This window comes from Xylocopa sonorina, chromosome 8 (genome assembly GCF_050948175.1).
Source record: "Xylocopa sonorina isolate GNS202 chromosome 8, iyXylSono1_principal, whole genome shotgun sequence".
Classification (NCBI taxonomy): Eukaryota; Metazoa; Arthropoda; class Insecta; order Hymenoptera; family Apidae; genus Xylocopa; species Xylocopa sonorina.
Genome location: NC_135200.1, coordinates 4,890,425 through 4,912,862, shown reverse-complemented (window position 1 = coordinate 4,912,862; position 22,438 = coordinate 4,890,425). Strand labels below are relative to the sequence as shown.

The 22,438-nt window shown below is 46.3% G+C and overlaps 1 protein-coding gene across 1 annotated transcript in view; it reads right to left on the bottom strand.

Annotated features, from left to right (window-relative positions):
• Positions 1–22,438, bottom strand: part of Sick (sickie) — a 164,991-nt gene that overhangs the window by 133,571 nt on the left and 8,982 nt on the right. The gene's annotated exons all lie outside the window — the stretch shown is intronic.

Sequence of the window (22,438 nt, the reverse complement as noted above, 5' to 3'; positions counted from 1 at the left end):
GATCATGGCACGATGCGACGCGTAGAGTGTACGTTATTATCGTGTGCACCTCGCGAATCGATCGAGGACTCGTGCTCCTTTCTCGTTTAAAACCGATCCTCCGGCTACCGTGCACCCTACGCGTCTACTTAACGCGCTCCTTCTTCGGTTCAGCTCTGGCGAACACCACGCTCGACGAGTGCGTAGTCTAATTTCACCATCGATTGTTCGAAGCTTGGTTGAAAGAAACGATACATTTCGAACGAACTGGATCGACTCGTTGCGGTGTTCGAGGTTCGACTCTACGTATCGGATGTTATTTTTGATGTGTAACGATAGCGAGAAAGGTCGCTGAACCGTGGACTCGTCTAGCTCTTTCATCATCGTTACCAGAGAGAGAGAGAGAGAGAGAGAGAGAAAGAGAGAGAGAGATTCGTAGCGATTCATACGACAGTTTAAATCGAATCCAAGAGATATGAGAAAAAAGTAACCAGCTGGGACGCGCACCTCGAGCTCCTTGCTCCGAATAGCGTGCGCGCACGTATTTACGTGTACACCGTCTCGCTCGTCAGCTGTTGCGAAACTGTTCAAAATCTGATCACGTACAGAGGCACGCATAAAGCCGAAGAAAGGGAAATGAATGGCATAGTCGAGGATATTGCCTTTACCACCGCACGCCTATCCATCAGAAGGGACTTATTTGTATTCAGCTCGAAGTTACCAGCTAAAATTGTTCAACTTTCCACTGAATCCGCTCTTACCAATCTACATACCCCAAAGTGGTACAAAAACCCCGACGAGGCTCGGAGTCAAGCTTAAAATACCAAATAACCAACGTACCTCGACACAACCAAGAGTCCTTTAAGCTGAACCCTTAGCCTGCAAGCTTAACCGTCGAACGAATTCTCTGCTACCAACTAAAACCACTAACCAAAGCCACTACGACTAGGCTAACGAGTTACGCTCGTTCGCAGGCGGAAACGTCGCTGAAACGATGGAACCGGAAACGAAGCGGCGCGTTGGTGATGACCGTTGCGGAGGAAGAAGAACGCGCGTAGGTTTTTGGGGATGGAGTAAACAACGCGAGAGAAAGAGCCAAGACGAAGAGGGATCGTTGTTCGTGTTGGTGGCCGTAAAGGACGTCGCGGCGTGATGTACATACACAACGGGGAACGTTCTACGAAACGTGACCGCCGTGACCATGGCTACCTTGTGCTAGCACGCGTGCCGGTGCGCCTCTTTTGTTTCCATTGTTCTTAAGAGCTCCACGCGGCGGCTACACGGCTTTTACCCAGAAAACAAACCGTCCTGCCGCTGCACACGCTGCACAACGCTGCACAACGGTGCACACGGGGGGTGGTGAGAGGTGTACGCGCGCGCGCGCGCACCAGCGACGATGGAAAGAGATGACTCACCCGACAATACCCCGGTTGCCCACGCGTAGGTACATATATGTACGTTAAAAGATACATGGATCGAGCGTGTGTTCGAGCGTGCTACATGCGACTGGATGGGGCGCCTGTGGGATGCCCAACCAGGAGAAATGGAATCGAGGAAAACGGAGAAAACGCGCACTGAGTAATCGACAGACTCGCTCCTCCGCCACGCTTCCTCCTCTTTCTACGCTATCCCCCGCTGTTCCGTTTCGTAAACGCTCTCGATGTGTCGCAACCTTTTATTTCACTTTTGCACAGCCGCGTTTAAACTGTACGCTCGTTTGTAGGTACGCGTGTACTTAGTAGGTACGCGCACAGTCGCTGCGTGCCATGAAATTTTTATAATCGCACCGAAAGTGGTTATCCTAGCTACCAGCCATGGGATCGATCGATTCGTTTCCTGTTTTCGCACGGCAATTTCCTATCAGTCATCGATGTCGCGGGTACTCTGGAACAGCTCTTCCCCGCGACCTTTCATCCCCCGTGGCGCAGCAACGTTTCTTTTTCGACGATTCCATGGCACACCATCGAGCATACACGTATTCGTTAGATTAGAGAGAGGATATAATAAATTTATGCACGTAAGTATTCGCTTTTATTTCAGTTGTTTAGCTTCAAAGAGTACGATCCACCATATTTCATTTCTTTTTCGACGATTCCATGGCACACCATCGAGCATACACGTATTCGTTAGATAAGAGACAGGATATAATAAATTTATGCACGTAAGTATTCACCTTTATTTCAGTTGTTTAGCTTCAAAGAGTACGATCCACCATATTTCATTTCTTTTTCGACGGTTCCATGGCACACCATCGAGCATACACGTATTCGTTAGATAAGAGACAGGATATGATAAATTTATGCACGTAAGTATTCACTTTTATTTCAGTTTTCTACCATATTTCATAAGATTCTCATCAATGTCCCCAACGGTCCATTAATAACTTCCCTCCGTATAACTGCAGCATTTACAGGACACCAAACAGCGACAGCCGTCGATACCTGGGCAATCACAAGGGACATTGTGTTCTACTCGCGATGTGTATACACACATATATACGTACAAGGATAAAAAATCTAAAACGGCTCGACTTTCGCCCATTAATCACCGGAGCACCAAATAAATCGGACAATACGGACAGATCGCGTCGTTGCCCAGCAGCCGGGCATTGAAACCCGTTCCGTTGCGACGCGCGTACCCGCCCAACCCTTATCAGGGTCCATTAACGGGGCGACGACGCTTCAAAATGGAATCTCGGTCGAAAATAAGACGCGATAAAAGGTTGCGCCGCTTTTGTCAACGGTTCACGCATATGCACGCTTGGCGAGAGGCAACGCTATGGCCCTGCGACACGTTCGAAACCCACCCCTCAGGCGGTGGAGCAGCACTCGCGGGTTATCCGCGCGAGATGACAGCCGTAAATGGCGATGGCGCTTTTTAACGCGTCCCTCTGTCTCCGCCTCGATGGTCGCCTGTTCGCTCGCGAACCAACGACCGCGAAAAAAGAGGATCTTGCTCTTAAGGGAGGCACCGCGCGCTTCCTAATAAAGGGTCCAAGGCGCATCCAACAGGTTGCTCCCTCCGGCTCTTCCACGCTCAGCTGTGCCCGTTTTTTTTTTTGCGCCAATTCCTGGGATTCCTCTCACACTTCCGCTTTTTCTCGATCACTCTGTTAGCCGCCTGTGGGACCAGCTTTCGAGGCGATCGTTAGCTGGTCGAGTGTACGGAAAGCGAGCTTGTCCTCGCGACGTTCTCTCTCGTAACTTCGATAGACCTTTCGAAAGATGGAGAGATGACGTACGATGCCGCGTTTTCCAGCTGGTTTCGATCGTTTTCTCGCGATAATTAATAATCGTTGCGATGTGGCAGCTCGCGTCGATTATCGGAAACAGGAAACGTCGATACGCTGGAATTGCCCAACGCGTATTACAAAACTTAAGACAAAACCATGACGATAGCAGTTTCTTCGCGATACGTCGTTCTCCTCGGTTTTGCCTCGACTTAAAAACACGAGTGTCGCGTAAAGATAAAGAAATACGCGAAGTTGGGTACGCTTGGTGTATTTTTCGGTTCGCACGATCGATTTATGGGCATCCAATTAACAGGGTCCAGCGGTTAGACGCGATCGAGGTGGGTACGCGCGCAAACGAATCGAGAGGACGCGTGTACACGCTTGGGACCGGGTTTGTAATTCAGAAACCGTGCGCGAGGAAGGAGAACAGCCAGAGAGGACCAAAGATGGCAAGAGATGTCTTCTTATGGTAACGTCCGCGCCTCTCCGCTACGCATCGTGGAAAGGAGAGAGAAGAAACTACCGCGGAACACTGCCTCTCTCTTTCTCTCTTCGACTTTCCATTTCGCGCGTACCTTTGTTAACCGTTCCATATACGTCTATCTTCCGCTATCCCCAACTTATCTCAAGAAAACACTAGAACAGCTGCAATTTAATTCCCTTCGCCTAAATTTCAAACAACAATCCTCTACGCGCGATGAAACCAATTCACGAGAGCACAGAGACCAAAATCAGCCCAAGTTCGTCTGTCCAAGTTCGCCACCTCGTCTGACCATGATCTTCTAGCACGACTGATTTCACTTACGCGTTCTCGCGGTCCCAAGCTCTCCATGCGACGCATCCATGCATAAACGATCGCATACCCAACGAAAATAGGCAAGAATCGACAAGAATATCGCCACGTTCTTCGAACGCATCTACGAACAACCGACACGCCCGTCTCGCGTGAAGAGCGCGCTCTGCGAGCGGTGCAAAAGCCTCGAGGAGGACTCGATTGCGCAAGAAATCGACGGAGAGGAGGGTCCGATATCGCGACGCGGTGGAACCGGTGTCGTCGCTTGTCGGCGAAAACCGGCGCTTCGGAAATCGAAACTCGTACCGTTCCATTTTTTTCCTCGTCTGCTCGCCCTTTTCGCAGCCATCGATCGCTCGCGGAAACGTGAGCGGGATGTAACGATTCTGGACTCTAACGACCGAGCACAGCCTCTAAGCGGTGGAAAAATCGAACGCACACGGACGAGCAGCCGAGGAGAGTCGTATCGATGGATCTGTTTCCATCGACTCGCCGCTGGTACTCTCCCTTTCTTCCTGCTTTAATTGGAAATTGATAGACTCGCGTTCCCACGATTACCAGAGGCCTTAACGAGATATCTGCTGGGTCGAATCGAGTACGCGCGTTGTTCTACGATTTGAAACGAGAGGAGGAGGACTCTAGGAGTAGTTCCTCGACTTAATTGGTGTCGCTAACGCGTCTCGAACGACTCGAGGGAACTATGCGATAGGATTGGCTGGAACGAATGAAACTATTTTTTAGATCGAATAACTGGTGACTGAGAGATGGTAGTCGGATTCGAATTCATTTGAATCGAAGCACCAGAATTCTGTGTTTAACTGGATAAGGTTAGACTTGTCGAATTTAAGGAATATCGCTTTTGTTGAGTCTCATCAAGCGACAAGTCGAATTCGCGCGCCTCTATAGCGAAAGGTAATGGCGGATCTGGCAATTACAGGCTCCGTCTAAGTACATAAGCACGCTGGCGCGTTAACGACGAAAGTTAGCGAGGCGACTGGCTTTTATTAGGTGTAACGCCACTATCGGTCACAACCGTTAAACACAATGAACGTCTGGATTCGCAGCGTCGCTCGGTTAATTGGACGAAATCGCGCGACGAATCGTTGAGACCGTGAAAACGCTCGGTGAAATCAAGCGGAATTGATAGAAACCTTTACACGATCCCGTGGAACTTGCTGTGCAGAGACCATCGCCAACTTCTCGAGACAAATTACATCGAACACAGTCGTACATCCAATTTTATTTATTAGACTGAAAATCACTCTCTCCTCGTCTCCTTTTTTTTATCAATTCAGAGACAAAAAGCTAAATTTTTAGCGTTCTCATAAATTTTCCAGACCAACGAACGACGACGACTCTCGCAGAGACCATCGCCAACTTCTCAAGACAAATTACATCGAACACAGTCGTACATCCAATTTTATTTATTAGACTGAAAATCACTCTTTCCTCGTCCCCTTTTTTTTTATCAATTCAGAGACAAAAAGCTAAATTTTTAGCGTTCTCATAAATTTTCCAGACCAACGAACGACTACGACTCTCGCAGAGACCATCGCCAACTTCTCGAGACAAATTACATCGAACACAGTCGTACATCCAATTTTATTTATTAGACTCAAAATCACTCTCTCTTCGTCCCTCTTTTTATCGATTCAGAGATGAAAAGCTAATTTTTAGCGTTCTCATAAATTTTCCAGACCTTACGAACGCGGACCAACACACGACGACATTCGACATTGAAATGATCGTTCTAGGGAGCATCAGCCAAGAAATTCTCCGCGGCAGCGGACAGCTGGAGGAAGGAAGAAAGTAACAGCGACGATTAACCATACCACCCGTTTTTTGTTCGCACGCGAACAAGACTGCGAGGGACTCGAGATCGTTCTCGCTGGCGAACGAGATATCCAAAGGAACGTTTCGAAGCGTAGAAACCGCGAGGAAACCGAAAGAGCCGCATAATTGTTTGTTGTTACAAGCGTACGAACAACGCGTTAAACGAAAGTTAATAAACAGGCTTGTCTCTCGAGCGTGCCGTCGTAAATTAGAAACGCGAGAGAGCCGGATATTCAGAAACCGATAAAACCCCGCTGGGACCAAGTTTCTCAGAGCTGCTGAGAAGAAGTTTCTCAGCTGAGAGAAGAAACGTGGAAGCCTTGAACCTGAACGAAAACCACGCGAGCAACGCCTTTGGTTGTTTAAACTTTTCGCGCGACTAAAGAGAGTGAACGAGAGAAATCGAGTCGCTGGTTGCGTCTCGAACGTACCGATCGATGCGTCGCGATCGGCTCGAGCAATTAATTTCAACCGAGATCCCTGTTTAACAGTCGAGGCGCGCGTCGTTACGCGCGATTATGCATTCGATGAAACGCGAATTCCCAGAACGAGCTTATATGCTGATTTATAAATAATTAATAAACGATCATCGCCGCGGTGAACGCGAACGATACCTTTTTTTTGTTACTTCGTTAAATCGAGACGAGGAGGACGCGTTGCAAGTCCCGATTACGACGATGTCGGGTGATCTTAAAACGAAGACGTCCACGTTTTTCGATATCGAGCGAGAGCGTTTAAACGCGCGTGCGAATGGGCCGCAAATTCGATGGTTATCGGAGGCTGGAATCGAAGGAGCCAGGCTCGTTACGCGTTGCTTATTCGCGTTATCGTTTTAATGGACCCGTTCGACTGTCAATTTGACCACTGACAAGGCTGATAGTACCGTTAAATCGAAGCTGACTGCCGTCTGTCCGCGGAAAGGGAACATCGCCATATATGTACGTATAGGTGCGCGAGTGCCGGAGATATCAAGATGATTCGAGCGATGCAAAAGTTTCACTGACGTAACGACCGCCTTCTATATGCGATAGTGGACACGAGTCGACTTACTGTGCACAGTATTTGTCGTGAAAACAATTATTTCTGTTTTTATATCGTTTCATTTCAAACAAATCAATGGTACCCGTGTCAAGAATAGTTACTGTGATTCCTATTGTCCTATTGTTGTTGCATTTATAACTATCGCATCCAATATCGTTGCATCGCGTTATTATGCTCTCGAAGAAATCGCTTTGAAATATTTCGCGAGCATCGTAACTCGCATTACCGTGATTCCTGTTGTCCTATCGTCGTTGCATTTAGAACTATCGCACCCAATATCGTTGCATCGCGTTATAGTGCTCTCGAAGAAATCGCTTCGAAATGTTTCACAACCATCGTAACCCCGTATCAGTTTAATTGAAATTAATTATTTTATCGTAACTTATGAATCTCGTATCACGGAGAGGGCGCTTCTCTTTTGCAAACGCGCCCTCTTAGTCACTTGAAGGCTCTGGATACGTCTTCGACAGTGATAACTGTGCATCGAAGTCTCATTAAATCCTGAAACGCGCTACAAATCGATTCGATCTTTTCACATCTGTCACGAGAATACCTGTTGTCCACTCCACGAATGAAATAAGTTCGATCAACGAGATACGTACTCTCGTTAAACTCCACAAACGATAGAAAACGGTATTGGCGACGCTCAGGGATCGTCCCTCATTTCGGTTCTCGTCTACGCAGCAGAAGGAGAGCCGATAGACCGATTATTTTTAGAGATGGCTCGTGCCCACGGGATTTTTCCCGGTGTTAAACAGTCATCGCATTTATCTGTCGGATATAGACCGGCTTTTCTTGTCGCGGGCCATGTGCTTTTTCACCGCGCGCCGGGCTCGTTTCATAATTATCGTGAGAGCACGGAAGTCGCGAGAAAGGGAGTAGGAAGTGCGCGTGAACCAACTCTGTTCGCCACTGCTCGCCATTCCTCGTCCTCTATTTTTCAACCAAACTTTTATCGAACTCGCGAAAACTCCCGTGCGAATTTAATCGCGTTGCTGCTCTTGCTCGAACATCTATCCCATTTTTTTATCCACATGGCGACTCGTTTAACCGTGACACCTCGATTTATTTGGTATCAGCCGGCGATGCGTTTCTCTCGCGATGCGACGAGAAACTCGTGACATTTTCCTACGCGACAACCGGATAGCCAGGTAAATTTAGATGGCACAATTAAAGGATTACTCGCTCGTACGTCGCATGGATTTAAATCAGTGTCTCGCATTGTAGTACGCGATAGTTCGACGATTTTCGAAGAGACCTCGAGAGACGACTCGAATTTTACATTCAAATTTCTCTCTGGAGAGTCGCTTTAAATTGTGTCGAACAGAGAAGAACAGACAACGTCTCGTTGTTCTCTACTAGCCAGTCGCATCATTTTTCGCGGAACACTTACCGACTCTGCGGAACCAGTGTTCCACGGAGCACACAGTTTCGAAAACGCTGATCCAAGTAACACGAAAATCACAGTCACGCTCGTGTTATACGTATAGAAAAGACAATCGAGCTTTTTAAACGTCACCAACGTAACCATACATCCCCAGAGAGACTCGACGATCGAAATCTGGCATCGAACGAGCGATCTTATCACCGCGATACGACGAGAGTTATTCTTATCGCGAATTCGCGAGCTTGAAACCGTTTTACGTACTCGCACTTAGTTCCAGCAACCGAGGCAAGTGTCAACGAAGGTGAGCGTAAATTCGCCATTGTGCCAAGAGGTGCAGCGAGTTGTACGAGTTGAAATAAATTCGTACAGCCTCGTAAATAGCCGTTCGAATGCTGCGATTTAGACGAGAGAGCGAAAGGTGGTTGCTCGACTTCGATCGAGAGCTGAGAATCCAAAGGAGATCCAAAAACGCTTCGAATTTTGCGACACGATCGAGAGCTGAGAATCCAAAGGAGACCCAAAAGCGCTTCGAATTTTGCGACTCGATCGAGAAAGAATATCGCAGGAAGACGTTTTCCTCTGACTGACCCAGAAAATGTTCGCACGCGACTCTAATCACCGATTCAGAAATTACTGTTGAGAATCGACCGCGTGAGAACTATGGAAACGATGTGGCATTTTTCTATGCACTCGACTGCACCTTCGAACGACAGATATTTAACGCGTCGCATTGCAGGCGTGGTTTTCTATGTTCCTCTCAACGATCGTCGATCGAATCCACTTTCTCGTGTACGCACGCGAATTACGACCGCAGTTACTTTTACTAAACTTCTGGTTACTGTAACTCTTTTTGTAAGAAAAGCCTCTTTTTTGTAAGAAGAATTATTGAACTTGTTAAGTGAACGTGCTTAACTTGGTAAATGAAAAACTCGTTGCTGCCCATCGTCTAACCAGAATTGCAGTTGCTCATTTTAAAAGTTCGCGATCACATTCTCCAACTTGCGACGCGTTAAACGAGGAGCGAACTGTTCGCGCGCCTACTTACGCGTCTTCTCGTGCTCCTTGCATATCAATTTTTTTTTGCTCCTCGCATCTAAACGATTGGAATGCGCGAGAAAATACAGTTTCATAGAGAAAATATAAACTTTCTCTGTGAATTTCGATTCAGACTATTCGACATATGTGTATCCATTAGTGGATGATACTCGAATATTTACGATGACAAGTAAACTTTTCGCAGGAAACGTTCACTTTTTTTTAATACAGCGAGTGATTTTCTTTGGAAAGCGTTAATTCGTTGAAACGAAAATTCGTTACAGGATAGATCAGAGCGAATTGGAAGGCGCGGTGCGATTAAGAAACGAGACAATGGTCGCAAGGTTGGAATTCAGGTTGAGTTTCCTCGAGGTCTCTGCCAGACGATTTCACGCGAGTCGCATTCCAGCAACGGGATACGTGTGAACGTTTTACCGTGGCGAATAAACCTGTTAAATGAACGGCCCTCGATTCGTCCGGTGATTATCCCATCCGACGATTGTTTTAAACGCTCGCGCGATTAATGGAGCGAGGAAGCTAATCGCGTTAATCGATCCGTTTCGACGCGCTAATTGAGAAATCGAACTGTCGTTTCGCGCGTTCAGCTGTTCCGTTTCGATTTTTCTTCTTTGTCAGGTTAAACATTTCACTTGGAGCGGTTCGAAATTTTTCGCAGGACTCTCTCATCCGATCCTTTCGATTCTGTTCGCTCGCGTTCGTTCCACGGTTACCATAAATCGCTCGACGGAGATATGCAAAGTGGTTAATTAATTTTCAAGCGACCATTTGTATTCCGAATGTATCCTAACTTTATCATGTTGGCGATCGTGCCGCGGGAAACATTGCTGGCAACCGGCAGGAATCGAACGAGGACGAATTGATTTCACGGTTCATTTCGAGCATCGTTAATTACTCGATCGATAGTAAATGAGTAAACGATTTACTTCTCATCGAATTTTCCGTGATTTTATAATAGAAAAAGCACAGAAGAATGATTACAAATAATATTATTATTCGTATCCTAGAGCAAAGTTGCGTAGACTGGTAACAGCTAAGTAGCTTTGCGGTTAGAACAGTTTCAAATGTTTTTCTATTCGAACAGTTCTGCACGCAACGATTCAAATCAATTTTCATCGAATTTTCCGTGTTTCTATAATACAAAAAGATCAGAAGAACGATTACAAATAATATTATTATTCCTAGCCACGTATATCGATTGGAAGTTTGGTTAAAAAGAGGACGATAAACTACTTTCAAACAGAACAAAGTTGCGCAGACTGGTAACAGCTAAATAAGCTTTGCGGTTAGAACAGTTTCAAATGTTTTTCTATTCGAACAGCTCTGCGCGCAACGATTCAACGTAAAATCACGCTCGCGAAACTAATACCTTGCGTTAGGTTTCTTGCAGCTAATTTTTCCGAGGTTGCGCGCACAGCCGCAGGTGTCACTGTCATCAGTTACGATCCACCGCGAGTAACTTTAATTTCAGTCCCATCGTTCAATGATCAAACGCTTAAGCTTTACTAGCCTGCCATGAATAACAATTGAAATATTCCATTTACGTTCGTGTTCGACGCGAACAAAAAGATATGTACAAACACTTGTCGAGAGAAACAAGCTAACGGGAGAAAAAATTAACGAAAAACCAATTCGCGCGACAAAATGGCCGTCGAATCGCGTCGACAGGCTGTAACGTGGACAGAGACGAAGATGGATCTATCTCGAATCCAGGATCGTACAGGAGTTGTGCTCATTTCGCACGCCAACACCGAGTATGTAGCATCTTTACAATCGTCTCTGTTATCTTATCAAATTTCTGAACGACTGAGTACACACGACCAACAATCTTCACCTCTTCGAGCGTACATTTTTTACTAAAAGCAGAAGAGAATCAATTATCACTGACGTTTCCATAGACTCAAATTTTGTCGAAAGGTTCTCCAAAAATCGAACGCGTCTCTATCTAACCAAACCCTCGCTTCTTTTTCTTAATAATCTTTAATTTCTAGTCATTTGTAATAACATAAAATCTTGACTAACATCGATTCAAGCGACTTAATCTCAAAGCGCAGCAAAGCTCCTCACCTTCTCGAAGCGGTCCACCTCGCGAGTGCAAAGGTTAAGGAATCACTGGTACCAGTCGAAGGCGAAGCGAAGGCGCGTTTAATGGTCCCATTCGAGCCGAGGAATTCGCGGAATGCGCATAACGGTGATGGCGTAATCTGGCGATGCAAAAAATGGCCGTGGAAAGGAGAGAAAAAAAGGATGGAATATCGAGCGGCGGGTAATAATCGCCTTGGAGGCCTTCTCGAGCGGCTCGCGTTGCTTTAGCAGGTTTTTCTGGGGCAGCAGGCGCGCCGCACGAATTCGATTCACCTTGGCCAGGTGAACGATATCGAGGAAAGATCGAGCATTGCTGGATTAACGAGCGTTCAACTTCTCCGTGGAGAAGTATTAAATAATTGTGTGCTCGTAAACCGTCGATTCGTCAATGAGAATTTTAAATTATCGACGATAGAACGAAGCTATTCTCTGCCCTTCTATTCGTAACTGAACGCGTTCTTCTTTTTCCTGAACATCTGAAAAGCTTCTGTACCCGATGTTTGGTCGTTCGACTAGGACGCATCTACGTCCACGTAAAATTGTTTAAGTAACCAGTTATTGAATTGAAAGAAATTCTCGCTGGTCGTCCATCATCGAATTCAGAGCGATGGTCGACGTGCCAATTATTAATACAAAAATGTAAATATATTAATAAAAATTAGAAATCGTTTTAATCTGCCTTAATTTCATTCGACGAGCGATTCGCACGTGCACAGGTATAGAAGATCGATTCGCAGCGGAGGGTGCAGAAATTGTACCGATTCGTTCGAGCATTCCGTCAGCGCTGTTCGCGCATATCATCGAGCGTTGTTAAAGTCGCCGCGGATTGCACACGTGCAGCCCGAAAACCGCTCGTTTCGCATGAGAGATACGCGCAAACGCACCGCGAGCCGATTGTTCGCGCGAGGAAATTACGCAATCGCCCCTCGTTGAATCATATCGAGCGCGTTCCGGCCGAATTAAACTTTCACATTTCCATTTAATGAGAAATGAAAAATCGCTCGCGCGGTGTCACCTGAATGGAACTCTCGCGCGCGAAATCCCCTTTCTGCTCTCTCGTTTTTCGCAGCGGTCGTCGCGCGTTCAGCATCGTTAGCGAGATGGTATTTTCCTTAAACGCACACGCGATACCACGCATTGTTACGAGGCGATAAATCATTCTACGCGGACTGGTTGCAAGGTGTTTCGATGTATCGCGACATTTTAATTCGACTACGAAGCCAAGTAACGTTCTGACTTTATCTACATCTATTTTTACGCGGTTAAAAGCCCTGGGCGCCACGGTTTTATTTGAAAGAGAACAGGTATAATTTCACTAGTTTTAATAATAATTTTAATAATAAAAATTGATAATCAATATGTTCTCTGCGCTATATACATTCTTCATTCATCCTTTTTAAAAATGCCTAACTCAAATAGCCATTTGCAGCTAATCTAAACTTGCAGCACCCACTACGAGATATTTCATAGTTGGCAGTCAATGGGTTAAATTCCATCGTAATTCGAGCTATTGAATTTCGAACGATTACCTCGAAAGTGCAAGGTGATTCTTGGTTACGAGGGATTTCAATTAGCACAGAAGAAAGTGTAAAACTGGCGTTTGCGTATCCACGTACACGAGCTATGCAGTTTCTCCATTGCTAGGCAAGATTTTGCTTTCGTAAAATTACACCGTTCCTCCGTCGGTTCGTTTTTCAACCGCTTAGACGCGTATCACCGCAGGTTTGGCACCGATCTCGATCGAACAATGAATTTTCTACGTCCGACTGACGCAACTCGTACTTTCACTCAACTTTCTGCCCGCGTACAGAAAAAGTGCTAATATATTGCATCGTGTCAGCGATAAAAAATACTCGTTTTTGTCCCGTCCCTTTTCCCCTGTCGGCGGTCAAAAAAATGATTATGATCCCGCGAGTATGTCGCCTTAATGACTCGCGTTAAACAGCTTTACGAACCGGCCCGCCGCCCAAAGACCCGCCGTTTCTTTTTTTTTCTTTCTCCTCTCCGTTTTTCTTTCTCTCTGGCTGGTCCTCGCGCGAATCTCAGCCTGCGTCCAGTTCGGGTCTTAAATAGAGAAACAAGAAGGGGAGAGGAGCGAGCGAACGGGGTGCACGAAAAGAGGTGGCCAACGGGACCGAAAATTACGCAACGCGCCCAACGATTACGCGAAATCCACGCGATCGATCGATCGATCGATCGATCGTTGAACGCGAGTCGAACGAAATGGGACCGAGGGAGTTTCTAGAACGGAACGGCGCTCACGTACGTAAGTTAATAGCGCGCGGATCAGATTATTGTCCTCCATCGCGACTGGTGAACAAACTAGGAACGCGCGAGCTCGAACAAGAAACTAGGCTACCGTTTTTTTTTTTTTTTTTTTACTCCTCTTTCTTGTACTCAAGTTCTCGTTACGTAAAGACAGTGACGAAAGAGCGTCTCTGAAGAGTCGAGTTTGGGGTGGTTTCGTTGCTGGACTCGCGTCTCGCTTCAATCGCTTCAGAGACAAACGCGATTCCAGTGGAACGCGATGTATGAAAAAAGATATTGCGTTTGACACGTTGATGCAAATGACGTCTATAGCCGTCTGATTCTTGGCGATACGCAGGCAAATGACGGCTATAGCCGTCGTGAATATTTTAATCAATAAAAAAAGAACAGCATTAATACGAAGTGGAATTAATTATATTATATTAACATACGCTTGTTAATTATTGAGTAACGCATCTAGAAAAAAGGTGACGGTTATAGCCGTCATTTGCTTCAGAGCAGAAACAATGACGTGCTGAGCAAATGACGATTATAGCCGTCGAAAGTATTTTGGGAAAGACTGACGAAAGTTGATAATTTTCACTTCGAAACGTACAACTTGCACCCAATTTCATCTTATACGCGGTCATAAACGATTGAAAAGAAAAGTCTTTCTGAGGGCGATCGTAAAGTGAAAAATGTGCGTCAACGTGTTAAAATCGAAATTGAAACGATCATTCGATGATGTGTCCATTGTTTTGCAGAAGGATCCGTTCAACGGAAACATACGACGACCATCGAAAACCACGATCCTCCGCTGCTTCATCCGAACGCGGCCCCTGTTGAAGCGACATTCGAACCGCAGCTAGCAATAATCCGACGCGCTGTGTTCTTTCTGGTAGCAGCGTAGGTGAACGATATAACGTCAAAGTGGAGGGATGGAAACGGCGCGAACACGGTTGTACTCCGTTAACGAGATACTAATTCGTTCCGCGACACGAACGTTACGCGTGGAACCGATTCTGGTGCAAAATGCAGAGCTGGAAGAGGAAGAGTGTCCCACGTTTGCACGCGAGTGCGCGAAATAATACCGCGAGTCGATGAGCCATGCCCTGACTAATTGCGCTCGTCTCTCTCTCTCTCTCTCTCTCTCCCTCTCTCCCTCTCTCTCGTGACTGGCCACGATCGCGACGAAAAATTTGCAACCGAGCCGGCCAACAAATTTCAATGAAATCGCGCCACGGGCACGCGTGAATACACAAGCGCGTTTAAATTGCGCGCTCTAAACCACCCCCGCGTTTCAGGGGTGGCAGGTTCGTCCCATGAAAATGTTCAGCCTGCAGAAATAATGCGCGGTGAATAACGTTCAACCGTGGCTTCGTTGATCTTTCTCCTTTTATCCGCTGCCTCGATTACCGGCTATAAACGATGGAGGATAGGGTTGGGATATGGGGTGGAGATGCGAGACACGGCGAAAATTCCTGTTAGAACGTTTCGAGGGTCCCTCCTCTTTTACGTCAGTTGGTCCTTGTTGTTTTCTTTCGCGGACGCTTGTTATTGCACTGGCTTTCAAATTCACCTTTGATTTATTATTAAGGAATTTTAGAGAAATTAGTGGAGGCTACATTTATTTGATGGTAAATGCAGTCTACGGTCTTGGATTATTTATGGCAATGTGTATACGATTAGAAGAATGTCGAGGGTGGGTTTCGTTCATTTTGTAGGAAATCAACCAAGTTTCGCTGTTCAGTTCACTTTCAAGCTCGATTTGTCGGTGGACTGATATCATTTAGCGTTCGTTACCATCGAGCTAGTGTATCTTCAGAGCCATAAAAATACACCATTAGCAGAGAATCCGCGGGAAATGGACCCTCCTCGTTTCTCTTTCAATTTTATCAAACACCTTCTGTTGCGCGTGTATCGCGCGTAACGATACAATATCGCAACGCCTTGATGAACGTTTATATTATCGAAATTATTTTTACTTCGATGAGATTGTTTATCCAACCCGTCCGCGTTAACAGCGCGTAAACATCATAAACTGGATATGTTTGCGCGCGTAAAAAGCTAGCGCGCGTGAATCCAGCACGGAAAGCGAGCGTTCCTGCTGATCGTTTAAGTAATGAACGCACCTTTGAAATCTCATCGAATTGTATCTGATCGTGAACGATCGAAAATCGGAACGTATCGCGAAAAAAACACGAAACTCGAACAACGGTGTACGAATACGTTTCGTTTTTTTCTTTTTTAGCGAACACGCGCGTAGTTACATACGCGCGCGATATACAATACAGTCGTTTCGAAAGAGCCGATTTAAGCGGACGTGACTGGTTTTCAGAGAGCCGCGCCGCGTTCGCCTCGCTACGTTTCCCGCCCAAGAATACCGGAAGCGGTGGAATTCGTTCCGCTGCGACCGCGATCTCTGAAGGCCGCGTCGTTTTTTGCAACGTTCAAAGTACAACGCTGCCACGATCGAGCTGAATAGAAACTCGTCCTTTGTTCAGTGATACGAATTCAATCCTCTTTATACCTTCTCACTTTCGTCTCGATATTTGCTCGCTTGAATAGAATCAGAATTAATCAGAATTTATATCGTTCTCGTCGCTTTTTTAATCACGTTTAAATCGCGTTCAAATGGGAAGTGAACCTTTCTCGACTATGGAGAACAGTCATTTTTCTAGTATCGCGATTGGCAGTTTCTGTCGACGCGTTGGGGAAGGACAACTCGCGTCACGCGACACAGCGGAATAACCATGCCAGACAGTGAATCTAGAATAGCACTTGTAGGTAATTAAACCGATAACAATCGTGCTGACACTTTAACGTAGCCGGTTCAAACGCATGCCACGTAGCAATCGCGCGAGATTAACTTGTACTGCTCGCGAGGACACGTACACCAACGCTGCGAAATTGAGCTGAACTTATTTCGAGGCACGGCTTATCCTCTACACCTTGTTACGCGATTATCGAAAGAAAAGACGCCACTTGGCGATACGTGTGTGTTCGCCAGGAAAGTGAAAGAAATTTTTCGTGAAAAATTCGCAACAAAATATAAACCTAATCTAAAAGAGAAGAACGCGAAGAAATATTTCTAACTCGCTTCGGTGCTATTAGAATCGAAGTATCGAAGACTGTAAGAAGAATAAAATAACGCGAACGAAATTTTTCGTGAAAAATTCGCAACAAAATATAAACCTAATCTAAAAGAGAAGAACGCGAAGAAATATTTCTAACTCGCTTCGGTGCTATTAGAATCGAAGTATCGAAGACTGTAAGAAGAATAAAATAACGCGAACGAAATTTTTCGTGAAAAATTCGCAACAAAATATAAACCTAATCTAAAAGAGAAGAGCGCGAAGAATTATTTCTAGCTCGTTTCAGTGCTATTAGAAGATGGATCTGAAGCATCGAAGACTGTAAGAAGAATGAAATGAAGCGAACGAAGCGTATCGTAACGAGCAACGCGAAGAGAGATACGATTTCGTAATCGATCTCGACGGATCGTCGCTGGGCATTAAATCCTTGGGAGGACGGAAGTAGGATCGCTTACGTAAGGTCGTGCAAGTGCGACAGGAATGCGAGTCCTTCGATGAGAACCACGAACACTCGGATTAACCTGTACGCGGTTACGTAATTTATTTTACGTTCGCATTAAAACGGCGATTCGACGGTGCAGAGATGCCGATCGTACGTGTACGGCTTAACAGCAGCGGTAACCGGCGTCGATTTACGCGGCGTCGATTTACGCGGCGTCGAGATTTTCCACCGTCTACCCGTCGCCGTAATCACGAATAATTTTAACCAACGGAAACGAACGACTCATGGAACCGATAAATTTCTTTGCGATACGTCTCGCGGTGAAGAATTTCATTTTTTCTCTTTAAATATATCCGATGAGTAATCTGATTTCCGCGAGACGCCCAACTTGGACGCCTTGTGTTCGTATAAAAAAAAATTCATCGTTTCTTAACACTACAATATGGTTATCATCGTGCGATTCCACGTATCAAGGTTTCCGGAAGCGTTACGCGCGTACAAATGTATCACTTTCAAAGTAAAGCGACTTGGTCATCGAACAAAACATTTTTCCTGGAACGTCCAATTTTATTTGGTCCCTGCGCGACGAGGAGCCCAGAATTTCCTTGCTCCAGTTAGCGTTCTCGGTACGCGGCGCAAAGATTTCAATTGAAATTAAAGCCTCGACAGCGTTAATTATCATCGCCACGAGAGGAGGAATGAAAATTGTGCGAGCAGCTCAATGAAGCGAGCCATGCACTTTCCTAACAGTCGTATACGACTGCACGCGCGATCGTGTCAGATCTTGAGATCTGTCTAAGGTCGAGGCAGAAACAGTGAACTTCGTTAAGCGCAAGCCTGATATACACGTTCTCATCGTCGTCGACAATTTCACTTAACGCGCGCATTGCCCGCGAGTATCCGCCATTTCCATCCCTAACATTTCTCTCTCTCTCTCACGCGTGTCTCAAAATTTCAATAGATTTCGTAAACACAAAAATTGTACCTTTTATCGTTAGAAAGATTGAACCTCGACCGCAGTGTCGATCCACGTTTCGAATTTCCTTGTCCCACCACGCGTCATTGCAACGACGATGGTAACATTCGCGTCGATCGAAGTCTATTTCGAACCGCTTGGTCCACTGGAACAGTTCTTGAATCACCCTCGCGCGACCAACAACCGTCGGAGGATTCGCGAACAGGCGCTGTCGAAACAATCGCGACGAATACCAGCTCGCAAAATCTAATCCTAGCTTCGAGTAACCAGGAAATCTCAGTGGCCTTCCGCGTGGACGATGGCCACGTCGTCGATTTCGAGGCGAATCAGCCGGTCGCGAGGTAGATTTTCCGCGATTAGAAAGGCGTACGTCGAGCAGACCTCGTTAAAGAGTGGCCACGAAGGGCATTCATCGTCGCAGTGGTCGTGACCAATTCATTGTCGCTTCACCGCGAGAGCGAAAATATCGCTTCGACCGGCCATGCCTATTTATAAACCTTCTTAAGGAGATTCTCGGACGTTTCGCCGCCTTCTCTCTTTCGCTTTTATGGCAATAAACCCTCTTTGTTCGGGGACTGCGCGGAACGGTGGGTCCCTTAAAGAGAGTTCCTGCGGGGACCAACCCGCGTCACGAGCCACGGGACGATTGATCGTCGTATCGTTTTCGAAGTATCCTTTACATCGCGAGCACCGCGTCGAACATCGTCCACCGTCTTCGTTATATTTTTCACACCCCCACCTTTCTCGAGCCTCGTCACATTTTCGTTCGCCTCCTCTCGATTTTTTTTTTTACTAAAAAAAAAACTAATTTTAAGACTAACTTTACGGGGTCCCTTTGTCGATTTGTTAGGACTTTCTCTGAGGAATTTTGCGTATTTTTTATCTTTATTTCTCTAATTTCGAACGAGCTACTTTCATCCGTTCCTGTAATTTCTATAGCGAACAGTGAAATTCGATTTTGGCACTTACCGTGTCAGCGCTCGAACGTGGTACCATTTATACGACACTCAGGCGTGCGTTTCTTTTCCATTTTACTTGCGTCCTCTGATCGACGAGTCTCATGTGTCTCTACAGTGACTCGAGCTTGAAAAATTGTACCAGTTTTTTTCAATCGAACGCGATTAGCTGTTCATAGATTGTCGCTTCGAATGCGCGTTGATCTTCCAGTTCGTCGGATTAATTTTCATTCACGTTCGTTGAAATTCGTAGCTCCATTGGACTCGGAAATCTGAAGAACACTCCTCCAGCGGGACATCGTGTGTTTACGGACACTGGCGCGAAAATATAGCCGGAGAAACTGTTGCAGCATCCGCAGTAACAGACCGCGCCACTCGTCGAGCACTACTTGATGAGAGATAGAGACCACAGATACAACACTGCGAGTAGGTCGAACCCCAGTGTATTTTTACTATTTACTTTCACGATTATCACCGATCGTCTCGACACAGACTGCACCAGACGTCCGTACGATTATTAAATAAATTCTATCGACAACAGTGCTACCGCAAAAGCTACCTTACCTCGAACGTAAAAAAGACTGTATTCGAACATTTCTAGAGAACAAATCAAATCGGTTGTCGCGTAAAATGAAACGAATCGAGCAGCGAGAGGCTAAATTCGGAATGCGTCCGCGGCTGAGAAAGAAGAATAAAATAGCTCGCGACAGTAAACGATCTAAACGGCGGAGCGCATCGTTGTTCCCGCGGCGCGCAAAATCCAATAAGCACGAGGAGCGTGGATGCTGCGCTCCGATCCACGCTACCGGATCACTCGTGAGACACTAACCGACGTGAGACAGAGAACGCGAACACGAGGTAGAGGTAAGCCGCACCGCAATTGGTCGGAGTCGGTAGACGTAGCCGGAGAGCGTGCGATACGCGTCCCCGTGTCCCGTGGGAAGAGAGAGACGGGATAAAAGTGCGCGGGGGTGGGGTGGGCCGCGAGGGCGATCAGGTTGGTGGGAGTGTCCGAACGGTGGATGTCGTTCGCGTGTACACCAGGCCTTAAAAACCAGGTATCCACGTGGCTGGTGCTAAATAGTAGCGTGGGGTCAGTTCGTGGCAGGATGAAGCGGTTCCCATAAAAATGGCCATCCGAAACTTCCGTGTCCCCGTCCGTTTACCTTCGCCTCCTTTCTCCTTTCACGCGTTTATTTCTCATCCTCGAGATCTTTCGTGGACCTCGCATTTTCTGCGCCAACTGCGCAGCCCCCAGCTCGTTTCGAGCTTGGCAATCTCGCGTGGCTCGAAAGGTTTCGCCTCCTCGCGAGCTTCTTTCTGATTGCTAGAAGAACACGTTTGGTTTGCACCCAACGCGGAGTAACATTTGAGAGATTGGTCGAGAGAGATCGTACTTGATGACCACGCTTCGTTTCGTTTGAAACGGTCGCTTGTTTCGAGGTAGTTCGAAGGACTCGTCTCGGTTCGTTGTCGATCGCTGTTCGCTGAACTCGGTTCAGAATTGTCTGTTGTTCGGTTTTTCGTTTCTCTGGTCCGTTACTGTGCGTCCGCGTTTCTAACATCTTTGAATCTCTTGATTTCGCGCGTGCGCTCTCTGTGCGAGAGCAAAGTCCGAAGTTAGAGTTAGGTTGTCGTACCAGCGCCCTCTGTGAACGATCGTGTGCATCACAATGCCCGCGTACCTCGCGACTTTTTCACCGAAACTAGCAGAGTTCCTTTCTATTTCCCAGATCGAATTTATAGCTCGTAATTACCAGAACGAGTCTCCAAAGTACGCGTCCGGTAAGAAGATTCGAAAATTGTTTCAAGCGTTTCTACAAGATTTGCCAATAGAATTTGTTTTTTAGCGAACACGCGATACACAGTCGAACGAGGCCTGAATTCTAAAAGATATTCTCGTTTCACGTGCTTTTATAAAGAAAAGAGAGAAAGAGAAATAAAACAGACCACTCTGTCGCTGAACCCAGCGGAAAGTAATTTCTAGGACGCACAATAACCAAGCAAATTGTATGGAAATTCATGAGCCGAGTGCGGTCAAAGCATCTCCCATTCTACCTGTACTCCGCACGAGCGGCAGGGGAATAATTTGAAGCCACTCCTGCCGGTTATTTCATTTGCGAAAGTTGACATTTGCATCGCGAGAAATGAAACCTTTTTCGGATAACGCTGGAAATTTTCCACGGACCGTACTTTATCCTTCAGCCGGTGACGTGAAATGGCACCGCGGAAGCGGTCGGAGGATTCACGGTGTATCGCGGATTTCATTTTAATTGCTGAAGGGATTTTAATTGCACGATGGGATAAAATCGTGCGCAGCGGGTAAGAAGAAAGTAAAAATGTTAAGTAATCGAGATAGATGAAACTGATGTCGAAGAATAGCGCTTTGCTATATATCACAACGCTCGCCTCACAACTTTTACTATACAACGCTACGATAGAATTTTCCAAGCAGACGTTTCAGACAACAAAATATTCGATTGCTCAAAAGACTCGGGTAAAGATTTAACAATTCATCCACAATGTCGCAATGTTCCACCTGAAACTAAATATTCCTTTCCTGCTTCTCTGGTTCGCTTCGCTATAAAATCATCGCCCATCCCTCCCAAAAAAATACCATAAAAAGAAGAAACTCGTAATACAAGCGATAAAATTTCCAAGCAAAAGTAACGACGAATTTTAATTCGCACAGAAAAGATTAATTTATTAAGGTCCCCCGCGACAGCCAATAAAGGCTGGGAAGAAGAAGACGATCGTGGCCCTCGAGCGGGAATCTCGTCTCCGACTGGACACTAATTAACCAAAGAACGGGAGATAGAATTATAGCCGTGGACGAGGACGGGAGTGGGATCGTTCGGAAATTGCACGTTGTGTGGGTGCGTTGCCTTCTTCTCCTTCTGCTTCTTCCTCTGCGACGGATTTTTCTTATTCCCACGTTCCATCGTAATGATTAGCTAGCCGTGCTGTCGTCGGCGTGCACCGTCTACGCGAACACTGACAAACACCGCGGTAATTAACCGCGAATATTGCTCGAGGTAATAAAAGTTACGGCCCGCTATATAAACCGTGGCTTGGGGAAAAATGGCGGCGCGTTAAAATCCGTTCGCCGTGGTTAAAATCCTGGTCTGCTTTTAATTTCGCGTGTCGACAGTCGCTGCTGATGCTCGTTACGCGTGGAAGGAAAATAGACGCGAGATCCTTTCGAGAAATACTAATTTCGCGATGGACACCCGTGAACTCTGTTTCGCTAACTCGAATTATTGGCAAAGATTCCCTTGGAGAACGTATCGTTCGACGGCAGCGAGATGTAGCGCGTTTA